This window comes from Primulina huaijiensis, chromosome 3 (genome assembly GCF_012295235.1).
Source record: "Primulina huaijiensis isolate GDHJ02 chromosome 3, ASM1229523v2, whole genome shotgun sequence".
Classification (NCBI taxonomy): Eukaryota; Viridiplantae; Streptophyta; class Magnoliopsida; order Lamiales; family Gesneriaceae; genus Primulina; species Primulina huaijiensis.
The window spans coordinates 22,282,420-22,295,294 of NC_133308.1; positions in this window are offsets into that span (position 1 = coordinate 22,282,420).

Here is a 12,875-nt window from a genome sequence, read left to right on the forward strand (position 1 = left end):
ACAATAGTGTGATGAAGCTGGTGTAATGAAGTTGATAACTACATCTCATGATTATATCAACGTTGACAAGTTCGTAATGTCGCAGAGATGCGGTTTAAATATTAATTTTTTATTTCATTCAATAAATTTTTTTATAAAAAAAATAATAAAATTGCACGTAATTAAAACAAATTAAAAATACACATAAAATTTTAAAAGTTACACAAAATTTAAAAATATATGAAATAACGAGAAATACAACAAATTAAAAATAAAAATAACTAAAATACAAACTTAATAAATCATTGATTTATGAAAAATTTGTTCTTGCATTTTCATATAATATTCATGTTGAACGTCAGTCAAACTTCTATCATCAACATCTTTCTCCATGATTCGATTTTATTGATCCACCTCCATTTTTTCTTGCTCCCTCACCCACATCTTGTGCTATATCGTTCTCATTTCATACTTCTTTACCATATTTTGAGCAATTTTCGCAAAATGCTCTTTTGTTATAGCAATCTCTCTCATCCTTTTTTTAATCTCCTTCATGCATTGTTTTAAACATTTCCAGCATGTTTGCATCTTTCAATCATTCTCCTCTCATGGCTTTTTTTTAGGGCTTCATTCCTATTGGTCTAAGGGTTTTGCTAACTCTATGCACGTCATATCCTTCCTTGACGGCGTGTCTAGGTGTGGAGAAAGGAGATGGAGAGGAATCACAGCCAATATTTTTCAGCTTCTTGGCAGCATTCATTGAAATTCCTTTAAATTTTTCAAAAAACCATATTTTCCATTTTTGTTGTCACTCAACACTAACCAAGCTTTCCCATCAGATCACAGAATTCTATAATCTTGCTCAAACATCGTTTAAGCTTGAACATACTAAACGATAAATTAAATCCAATTGAATTTATTGAATTTTAATTAAAATAAAATATTTCGGAATGAATACTTTCATCTCAAATGACAACCTGCTTCCGTTGAGTACTTCTAATTCACTTAGTTTGTTTTAGAACACAAACATTCGTTTCATAACATCATTGAAGTGCTGCCGCATGTTGTTCCATATACGTACTTTCCATCTAACAACTCATGGTTATATTAATTCCAGGCCAATCCCCAGAAATTAGCATTGTTTTGATCATTGTCATGCACTGGTTTGGTAGAAGCGACATACCATGCCTTTGTGAGACGTTCATCTTCAGTTTTCGTCCAATGTTTTCTTGTGATGTCTTCATCCATCGTCATCAATAGTCTTATTTCCTTTCCTACTTGGTTTAGAAGACGTGGTTTCAAAGCAGGAGGATGGACTTGGATTGAATTTTGAGATAATCAAGTTTAATTGAACATAAAGTCCAACATTTAATAAAAACTGTAATTGTTTAAAAAAATTTCAACTTCCAGATTTGAAATTAAAAAAAAATAGAAACAAGAGTGTGCTTCACCGCGAGGAAGCAGCGCGGGCGAAGAATTGCAAGTCTTCCTCATCCTTTGGTATTATCTAACAATCGAAGTTCATAGTTTTGAGAAACGAGTATGAATCTGAAGTAGTTAATAACGAGAATCAGCGTACTTGATTTCAAAGTTTATTAGTCACTCCTGGCGCTGATTGACAAGCCGACCCCCATTTCAACCTACTCTCTACGAGTTTCACTCAACTATTGTATCTGTTAGATGTGTCTTAATAGAATCTATATATAGATTGAACATTGGTCATATTATTGACACTCACTTGATTATATAGTTACAAAGATTTTATCATTTGAACAAAGATAAGAATTCACAAATTCAAGAACCCAAACAAATATCTCAGAATGTGATATTTAAACTATACTCAATAAATTGCCTGAGGAAACCGTAATAACAGCATCATCTTCGCAATTTAAAATAAGTAAAGGAAATAAATCGAGATACAAGAACCCAAATCAAATAAGCCCTTCATGCTAATTTCTTGTCTATATTTCCTATAATATATTAATGGCGAGTTTAGGTACATAAGCACATAGTTTAAAAAAGCAGATGAAGTTTCATATATAGTCATCGCAGTTAAAAAAAACTTCCTACTTTAATTTTTTAAAGAAATCTGTGGCAGAAACCTTAATTTTTTTTCTTCTTCTTGATTTTGGCTTTTGTTCAGAACTATTAAATTTTAAAAGCCAAACAAAACATCAACTTATAAAAAAAACAATTTTAATTAGGGTTAATTGCATACTCTACCATTGTGAAATCACGAGATTGCTAAAAGCCCTCATTAAAAAAATGATTTTAACTCCCTGTGTTTCAAACATGGTTTTTAGCAATCTCGTGCATTTACATAGTTAGTGTATGTGATTAAACCTTTTATTTAAAAGTTGCTCCATTCAAAAACACTTTCGAATGGATGTATAGCCTCACATCAACATTACTGTAAACATAAAGGAGCTATTCATATTTCAAATGGTACTAGAAGGGGTTCGATATTTCAACTAATCGAGGCACAGGAATTCCAAGACAGCTTTACCTAATGGGATTCCCGGGTGAATAAAGCGGATTCTTGACAACATACTCCACATACAAGTTATAGATGTACTTCAGAGCTTCTCTCAGATCACTGATCCTTGAGTGGGTAACAAGAATGATCTGCAAAACAACCCCACACTGAAAGAAGAACAAATGGTGGCAATCATATAGCCCCACTTTGAACTTGTTCATGGTCCATATAAACATGAATTTCTATGATACATGATGCTAATTAGGTCCTCAGTTTGTACATAAAAAATAAATTAAACATAGGAACTCAAGAATCACATTTCTGTTTTCATCGAGGAACTTAATTTTAGGCTACCATGGATGTATAACCAAGGTCTGCTCTAAAGCAAGATTCCATTAATTAACCCACTTTCAGCAGTCTCTTAAAGCACATTACCTATATCTTAAGATTGCAAAAAGTGAAAAAATAAGCAAGACAGAAATGTTGATTTTTATGCTAACAACCCGCAAGCAAAAATTCGATTTGTTAGATGCAGTTTAGAGAACACCGCATATCTAAAACTTGCATCCATATGGATCTTATCTCACAGTGAACCTACTCCCCACATCAACCACTTTCAGCATCAATCCGTTTATAATCGATAACATTTCGTGCTACTAACATAGTATACCAAAAACCAAAGACTGAAACTTTAATACAAACATCTCAACTAACCTTAATTCCAGATGGGCTCTCAATAAAGCTTAATTTATAGGAATTCGTACTAAAGCTGTAAAAGTAAAGAGCTAGTAGAAATTAATATTTGTAAATTATTATAATTAACTATTCTTTTACCTCTGATTAGATTACTTTTTTAACAAATTATTAAATAAAAATTTAAAAATATATGTCAATTTAAATTATGAAACTTATTACTAGCTAGTAGAAAATAAAAGCCAATTGAATATTGGTTCAAAAGAACTCCAAGAGAACAAATAGTCTAATTGATCAGTCATCTCCTCCTCCACTTTGAAGGTGGTTCTCGCGGTGGCTGGAGGAACACTGTGGCAGCGACGGTCGACAATCGATGACCTCTTGTAAACAGAGTGATCTGCTAGACGAGTCGATCGAGTTATCATTTATCACCATCTTAAAACCCTTTGAATGTATCATCTTGATCATTCATGAAATCACTCCGAATCATAGTATAAACTATATCTCTCGTCCTCATCACCGCCTCCCACCGCCTCCTCCTCAGCCGCCCTCACCATCTTTGTGTCGACTTCATCTCAAGCCGCAGCTTTTTCTTCCATTAACAGAGAACTCCGAGAAAAACTAGAACAAGAGGCAGGTGGTGAGGAAGTTAGTGGGCCCCTAAGAATCAAAGGTGTTTTGCTTCTATCAGTGGCGGCGGCTGGAGAGAGTTTGTTCCGTGTACTTCCGTCGAGGGAGTTCCGGTGAGTTGGCCGTGGATGTGTGTGCTCGCCGGTGTAAGATACCACGAAAATCATCGGGTCATTTGGACTACGCTCCACCTGTTTCTTTGCCCCGCAACCTTTTGATGTGCTACACCTATATTAGTTTCTGTTTGGAAATCTAAAAGTTAATTTTGTTTTTCGAAATCTATTATATACCCTCAATTTTTCAAATTTAGAATTTGTAATCATTAATCATTATTCCCAATCCGGCGAAATAATACTATTTTCTGTTCCGAATAATTTATCATAAAATTTTTATAGATTTGTTTTAATAATTATTTCTATTTAAATATTAGATTATATTGCAATTAATTAATATTAGTGTTCTTTTACACGTGTTACGTAGTTGAAATATTTATCTAAATATGATAATTTTTGTTATATTTTTATTAAGATTGATGAACTATCTAAATTTTAAAATTTTAGCTGAAGATACGATTGAATTTAAAAATATAGATAAATAATGATTTGAAATAAATAATAATAATATTTTAGGGAAGAGTATATCTCTGTGAGACTGTCTAATGGATCTCTATTCATGATATTGTTCGTCTCGACCCATATCTATCATGAAAAGTGATATTTTAATTGACATAAAAAATAATATTTTTTATTAGTTAGATTGGTTTGGAGATTCATCTCATAAAATTATCTCGTGTGATGGTCTCAAAAAAGTTTGTTTAGAAAAATAAAAAATTTCATCGATAAAAGTTCATCGATAAAAGTTATATAATGAATATATTATTGTAATTTTAAATAAAGTTTAACCAGATCGATTAAAAGTAAGTTAATATAGCTTCAATTTTAATTAAATAGTAATATTTTAAAATTTGTAGACAAAAAAAATTGATTTTTTTTTTTTTTTCAAAATTAAAACCAAAGAGACACTTGACAATTTATAAAATGTGTAACAAATTACTGGCATTGTTGTTCAAGCAATGAAAGAATTAAAAAGCAATTGACAAGAATTTTTTCTCATTAGCCAATGAACTACGATGCAACAGAGATGGTAACGCCATGGATGGAGACGACACGGCTAAGTACACGCTGAAAGAGTTCTCGATTTGGCCCAGGACATTAGTTGTTCGAGCTATGGCCAAGAGAATGAACCTGGATTCATTCTTAGGCTTCGATGTTACCCTGGCCTAGTACTGAAGCCCAAAGCCAATAATATACGATTACTACCCCTAAATAAATAAATTTTATTTCAAAAATAAATCGCTTTATTCGATTTAACCGAATTTTATAATGAAAACCAACACTGAACGATTTGATCGATTTAACTGAATTTTTTTAAATTTAAAACCAAATTTATGAATTAACCAAACCGAATTTCCAAATTAAACGGTTCGATCGGTTATTTTGTTCACTCCTAACGAGGGGTTTATATTTTTATTCTTATAAATTGATATGATTAAAAATTTCATCTTTAAATTAATCAATGTATGTTCTGCATGTCAACTTGGCAAACAAGTAAGATCTAGCTTCAAGAATAAAGGTAGTAAATCAACATCAAGATGTTTGGAATTATTGCATATGGATTTGTTTGGTCCAATTCCTATCATGAGCTTAGGGGGAATGAAATATACTCTCGTTGTTGTTGATGATTTTTCTAGTTTCACTTGGGTAATTTTTCTTGCTGGAAAATATCAAACCTGTGGCCTCCTGATGAAGCTTCTGAAAAAGATTCAAAATGAAAAATCAGTTTCTGTCATTAAAATCAGAAGTTATCGGGACACTGAGTTTACTAACAAAATTCTTGAGTTATATTTGGATGAACATGGCATTCATCATGAATATTCAGCTGCCAGAACCCCTCAACAAAATGGAGTAGCTGAGATGAGAAACAGAACACTTAAAGAAACTGCTAGAACAATGCTAGCAGATGCAGATATCTCTCAGTGCTTCTAGGCAGAAGCAATCAACACAGCATGTTATACACAAAACAGAACCATGATCGACAAGAACCATAATCAGACTCCATATGAGATATGGAAAGGGAGTAAGTCTAATGTATCATATTTTCATGTGTTTGATTGCAGATGTTTTGTGCATAACAATGGTAAAAATTATTTGTCTGCATTTGATTCAAAATAAGATGCTGGAATTTTTCTTGGATATTCAGCAGTAAGCAAAGCATTTAGAATTTTTAATATTAGAACTCTTAATGTTGAAGAATCTATTCATGTTGTCTTTGATGAAGATAACAGTGCCTTTGTAATTTCTAACATGTCAAATTTGAGTAACAGATTAGACAAAATTCATATGAAACGGATAGTGAAGATGATGCAGAACCAAGTGTCAAAGATGCTCAAAATCCAGAACAAGACATTCCTCTGGTAGAACCAGTTGTTCAGACACAGGATGTACCGGGACCAGTAGATGACATTCCAGAACCTACTACTGCTTTACCTGAGCATGACCCAAAAACCATCAAATCAGGAAGAAATCCCTCTAAACCCTTTTATTTGGAGAAAATCACATCATTCATCTTTAGTTATTGGAAATCCTGCAGCTCCATTAAGAACCAGAAGGCAGATGATAAATGAATATATGCATGCTACTTTTATTTCTCAGGATGAACCTAAGAAGATTGAAGAAGCTCTACTGGATCCCAGTTGGATTGAAGCTATGCAAGAAGAGCTGAATCAATTTAAAAGAAATGTAGTGTGATTTCTTGTACCTAGACCATCTCATCAAGCAGTCATAAGAACTCTGTAGTATGATTTGAAACAGGCACCTGGGGCGTGGTATGATATTCTCTCACAATTTCTTATTAATCATGATTTTACAATCGGCACAGTAGACAATACTTTATTCACATTAGTTAAAAATAAGCACATTCTATTAGTACAGATTTATGTTGATGACATTATCTTTGGGTCAACTAACCCCAAATTGTGTGAAAAGTTTGCTAAGCTAATGCATGAACAATTCGAAATGAGCATGATGGGAGAAATGACATTCTTTTTAGGACTGTAAATTAAGCAACTCAAAACAGGAATCTTCATAAATCAGGTTAAGTACACAAAGGAACTACTGAAAAAGTTTGGCATGGAAACATGCTCTGCTGCTTCCACTCCAATGAACTCATCTACTAAACTTGATAAAGATGAAAGTGGAATTTCAGTAGAGGTAACTCAATATCGTGGTCTTATTGGCTCATTGTTATATCTTACTGCCAGTAGACCTGATATTATGTTTGCTGTTTGTATTTGTGCTAGATTTCAGTCTAACCCTAAGCAATCACATTATATTGCTGCTAAAAGAATTCTGAAATATTTAAAGGGTACTCAAAATGTCGGCTTATGGTATCCCAATGATTCTTCTTTCAATCTTATTGGATATTCAGATGCTGACTATGCAGGTTGCAAACTGGATAGAAAGAGCACTAGTGGTTTTTGTCAATTTCTTGGTGATAGATTGATCTCCTGGTTCAGTAAAAAAAAAGCAGACTTTCATAGCCACTCCTACTGCAGAAACAGAATATCTTGCTGCTGAAAGTTGCTGCTCTCAATTACTTTGAACACAACAACAACTAAGGACTATGGAGTTCAAGCATCTGAATCACCTATATTCTGTAACAATACCAGTGCTATAGCTATTACTCACAATCCAGTACTTCATTCCAGAACGAATCACATTGACATCAGACATCATTTTATTAGAGATCATGTGCAGAAGAAAGACATTCGTCTTGAATATGTCTCTACTGATCAACAAGCAGCAGACATCTTTACAAAACCGCTGCCTGAGAAAAAGTTTTCTTATTTTCGTAATGTTCTTGGTTTAATTGATTTATCATAACTACTAATTATTATCTTATGATTTTGTTTTGCAGTAAGGAATACAAGAAGTATGATAAAATGAAATATTTCATTCATAAAATCATATGTGTTACAATAGATAAGCTATTACAATTGTTGATATCAGCAGTACTGAGATTTACAGTAGAAACCCTAACTAAAAACTACTGGAATCATCCCCTCTCTTTGCATGATCGTGGTTTGTGAACGTGATGATTCTGCAGCTGTTATCTAATTAAGTAGAATAATCTAACTGATTATTTAGATTACAGGTCAAAGAATTTATTCCAAGTCTTTATATCTTGGAGAACGATGTCTTCAAACATCTTCTTACGAGACGCTGGAAGTTGCCTTTGGAACTCCTCTGCTGTATCCGACTCCAGAGAAGACTCAGATGAATTACCTGCACTATTCATTTGTTAAGTAACGAAAATGATTTTATTTGTGTATGTTTGCAGGTATTTATATTCATTCTCGGGGAAGTCGAAGAGTCAAGTGACTACTCACCTCCTGCACGAATATCAAAAGTCATCTGTCATTCCCTCGGATCTCGAATCTTTGCTTTTAACATTTATTTATTTGCATTAATTTAGGGAGAATATTTTTATTAACTGATATTTCCGTGCTTTGTCAAAAACAGAAGGATATTTGTCTTTTCGATAAAACAACGTGTCTACTGATTTTTATCAAGATGATGGATATATTTCAGTACCTTATGACTCCCAGTAGATATTATCATAAGACAACTAATCACTTTTCTGATTTCATTTAGTAACCGTCTGGATAGCCCGCTCTTTTCATTGATTTTTAAAATTTTTATAATCATTGACTTACCTGACACTCTCTGTTTAACTTTTCAAAAACTCAACCGTAAACATATTGACACGTGTCCTTATGTTTTCACCGACGGCTGTACATTTTTAAATATTAATCGCATCTTCTCTCTCATTTCACTTTTACGATTTCAGATTATTGCATACTAGCTACTGCTTTCTCTCGCATTTCTCTACTGTAGAATCTACTTCGAATCCATCTTATTTGTAGAAATGGCTGGAGCTTAAACACTCAACGCTTACCAAGTCAACTTTGCATCATTCTGACCATCAAAGATGAAAACCTTGTTAAGATGTTCAAAGCCATTGAAAAATCTGGTCTCAGAAGATTTATGGAAGCACCCGCTATCATCTACAAGACTATCCTCTTGCATTTCTATGCTAAAGCAACTGTTGAGGATGAGAATATCATTTACTCACAGGGAGATGCATCCATAACCATTGATGCCGCACTTCTGGGATCCACATTCCTTCTCCCATTCTCAGGTACTTTTGATTGGTCGGTTATTTCTAAGGAGGATATGTCTGCTGCCCTTACCACATTCTCAACTTCTGGAGAGGAACTCTCTCCCTCTTGCTTTAAGAAGTTTCTGAAGATGGAGTACCAAGTACTCGACGATATTGTGGTAAAGACGCTTCTCGTCAAGGCTGGTACTTTTGATAAGCTGACCAAATAAAAAGTTCAAGTGATGATGGCCATCACTTCTGAAGCTAAAATGGATTGGAGCCGTTTCCTGTTCAAAATCATGAAAGATATGATTCTGAGGAAAGGTACTGGTGCTGTTCAGATCAGCAAGACGTTGAAGGATGTTGGTTTTCCACTGACTTCTGAACAAGATGGTTCTTATGTCACAATGGCCGATGCTGATAATGTACTTGCTTTAAGGCCTAAGCCAACTATGGCTGAATTTGTTGCCCTGAAGAAGGAAATTGGTAACACTCAAACTGAATCTAAAGCCCCTCAGAAGAAAATCAAGAGGAAGAGAGTAGTTGTCGTGACTGATTAAGACAAGACCATATCTGAAGAGTCTGCTGCTCCAACCAAAGCCTCACTCCCAACCACCCCAAGCCAAAAGAAACCCAAAACCACCATTCGTATCAAGAAAACAGCAGCCATTACTGACATTGATACTGTCCCGCTGAGACAAGTTTCCCAGAAGTTACCTCTTCAAAACCAGAATCTGTCCCCTCCTCAAAACCAGCAGCCACCTCTACTGCAACCACTTCAACTTCTTTTCCGACTCTCAGACCCACGTCTGGAGTTGTTTTTAGAGAACCACCTGCAAGGTCTTCTGTCTTTAGACCCGTGCTGCCTGTATCATCAGACAAAGGCAAGGGAAAACTCGTCGAAGAACTACAAATTCATGGCGCCAAGTCATTTATTCATACTGCCATTGATCTTCACATGGACAAAAATGATAAATCTGTCAGTGAAGACATTATCTTCTTCGATGATTGACTTAAGGTTAGAGTTTTTCACCCAATCACATATCTAAGAACACCAGGTGCCTACGCAAAAATGGTGAAGAATGAAAAACAGGTCTTTGCTTCTGCTAAGACCAAAAATGTGATTGAGGCTATCAACAGAAGGAGTTACATTCTTGATCAACTCAAGCGTCGAAAGCTGGATTCGGTTTTTAAGACTTTAAAGTCAAATTTTGATCCCGTGAATCCTACTGCTATTCAAGATCAGAATGTGATTCAAATTTTGACTGACCAATTGAGAGTGATGAATGAGAAACTTCTTGCTCGAGAACAGGATTTTGCGAAGCCTTTGCAGTACCAAGTAGGTTTTGTCCCAGACATTCTTCAGATTAAGCCAATTGAGGAAAGGACCACAAGTCCTTCAGATGCTAAGGTCTCTAATACTCTTTCATCCCCGACATTGCCTAATCAGTCATCATCTCTTATTTATGTTCGTGAATTGCCTTCAGTTGATGAAGTAATTCAATCTATTGTTCTTGGTGCTTCTACTGCACCAGAAGCAGCTCAGGCTATTGATGTGGTACATTCAGAAGCTCAACCAGCAGATCAACCAATGGAAGAATCAGATGCTGTTCCATCCCAATCACTGCCAAATCTGGAGGAATTTTCTGCTGAACACCAAGCAGAAATAGACGCTCTTTTGAATATTCCATCTGAATCTACTCTAGCTTTTGAGCCACTGGAAGCCACTGAAGCTGCCCAACCAGAAGAGAGCGCAGCTCCTAAACAAACTACTGCTGCTGGAGAAACTTCTGCAGAACCGTCTACTGCTCCATCTATTGCTCCACTAGAAACTGTCACTTTTACTGCTTTGATTGTCCCTCCTGCTGGTTCTCCTGCTCACATCGCTCATCTTGCAGAGATCCAACAACGTATGCTAGAAAGAACTCCATCCTCAGAAGACCAGTTTGATCTTGAATTTCAGATAGATATTCTCCAAAGAAATCTGAATAAACTTTCAGAGATAGTTAAACAATTGTCTTATGAATATGCTGGTGAAGTTAGTGCCGCCAAATTCTTCCGTGACCACATCTCGAAAGAAGTCACCCGCACGACAGAATCGTTGGCCAAACTCCAGGTTGAAACCAGTATTTTCAGACAATCTGCTTTTACTAATCAGAGTAAAATCTTGCTCAGTCAAGCTGAGGTCTCTAAACTTGTCTCTGATCATGATTCGTCTATTCGCTCAGTCTCCAACAAAGTTGAAGCTATGGATTCGAAACTGGAACTTATTGATACTAAGATTGAGTCTCAATCTCAATCTCTTATTGCTCTTAATCAACGAGTTTCGAATCAAGTACCATATCTAGAGATGCTGAATCATGGAATTCTTACTCTGACTGGCCGAGTGGATGACTTACTAACTCGTATTCAAGTTCATGATGCCAAAAAAAGGGACGCAGAAGGTAGGACAGAAGAAGGCAGAACTAGAGGACATCATGCAGAATCCTCTTTCAGAAATCAAGATCCTCATGATGAGGAAACAATGTTCAGAGACATTGGCACTAATGATTAAACTCTTTTAAACTCTTATGTTTATTTACTTATCAATTATCTTATTATAATTGCTATCTGCATTTTGATATAACTGTTGTTCTTCATCTTTACTTACATCTAGGTTTTGGCATCACCACAAAGGGAGAAATTGTTAGACTTAATTTAATTGTGGTGATGAGAGTGAAAACCAGTAGACCGTGATAACTAAATCAGAAGACAGTATAATAAGCAGAAGCTATCATATCCCTTTAACAGAAGCAGTACTTTATGAGTACTTATCGGCTTATAAAAAGTAGAAGCAGAACTTAGCTTAAACGGAAGCGAAACTTAACGTCTTTTGTTTGATCGTTACAAGTCTTAAATGTTACCGTTACTTTACCTAGTACTAGTATTAATTCCACCATTAATGCTAGACAAAGACATTTAACGCTCCTTACTAGTTTTGGTATGAAACAAAGACTGATTATTCTGAAGCTTTCTGAATGACCTATTTCAGTGATAAAGCTGATTTTACTCAGAAGTCAAAGAAGCCGTTTTTTATTATAAACGTTGGATTCAAAGCTTTCTATATATATAAGGTTCAACCCTATATAGAAAACAACGATCATTATTCAAGAGAGCAACACATTCCTTGTCCAACGTTATTTTGAGCAATCGCAACTACTATTTATTTTCAAGCTCAACAAACAGAAAACAGCACACGCTTCATAGCAAATATATGATATTCTGATATCAGCTTGTGCTGATGTTTCTTAATCTCTTCACAACCTATTCAATTTATATCATTTTATTGAGAAGAGTCTGTAATCTGGAAAAGAGTCTTTTCCATAACTTTGTTGTATTCGTTACATTGTGTTGTGGAACTAAGAGTTTCAGTAGGCGAAGGATAAGTCCTACTGAAGTGGGTGTGTACAAGAGTTGTACTGTAAAAGCCAAAATCTTTTAGTGATACCTTCTGGAAACAGAAGAAGGGGAGACGTAGAAAATTTCATCTTCGAACTTCCAGAAACAACCACTGTCTACTGCCTACTGTTTTATTATTTTCACCCCATACCATCAGATTGTTTCCGCACTACTTATTGTGATCTGCTGGATTTTTACTCGAACAAGGTAAGCTATAATCTCTAACAGGATTCTAGCACCTTTGCAAAAACTCAAAAGAAAAGTTAGAGTTTATTTACCCTCCTCTAAACTCTAAGTCGATCTCCAACAGTATATTTGGTTTTTTTAAAAATATTTTATGTTCATCTTATTTCAAATTTTTTTTTTTTAACTTTACTCATTTTTATGAGGAAATACTGACGTATAGTTGCACGTAAGTTAGCATTACATTCAAGTATGT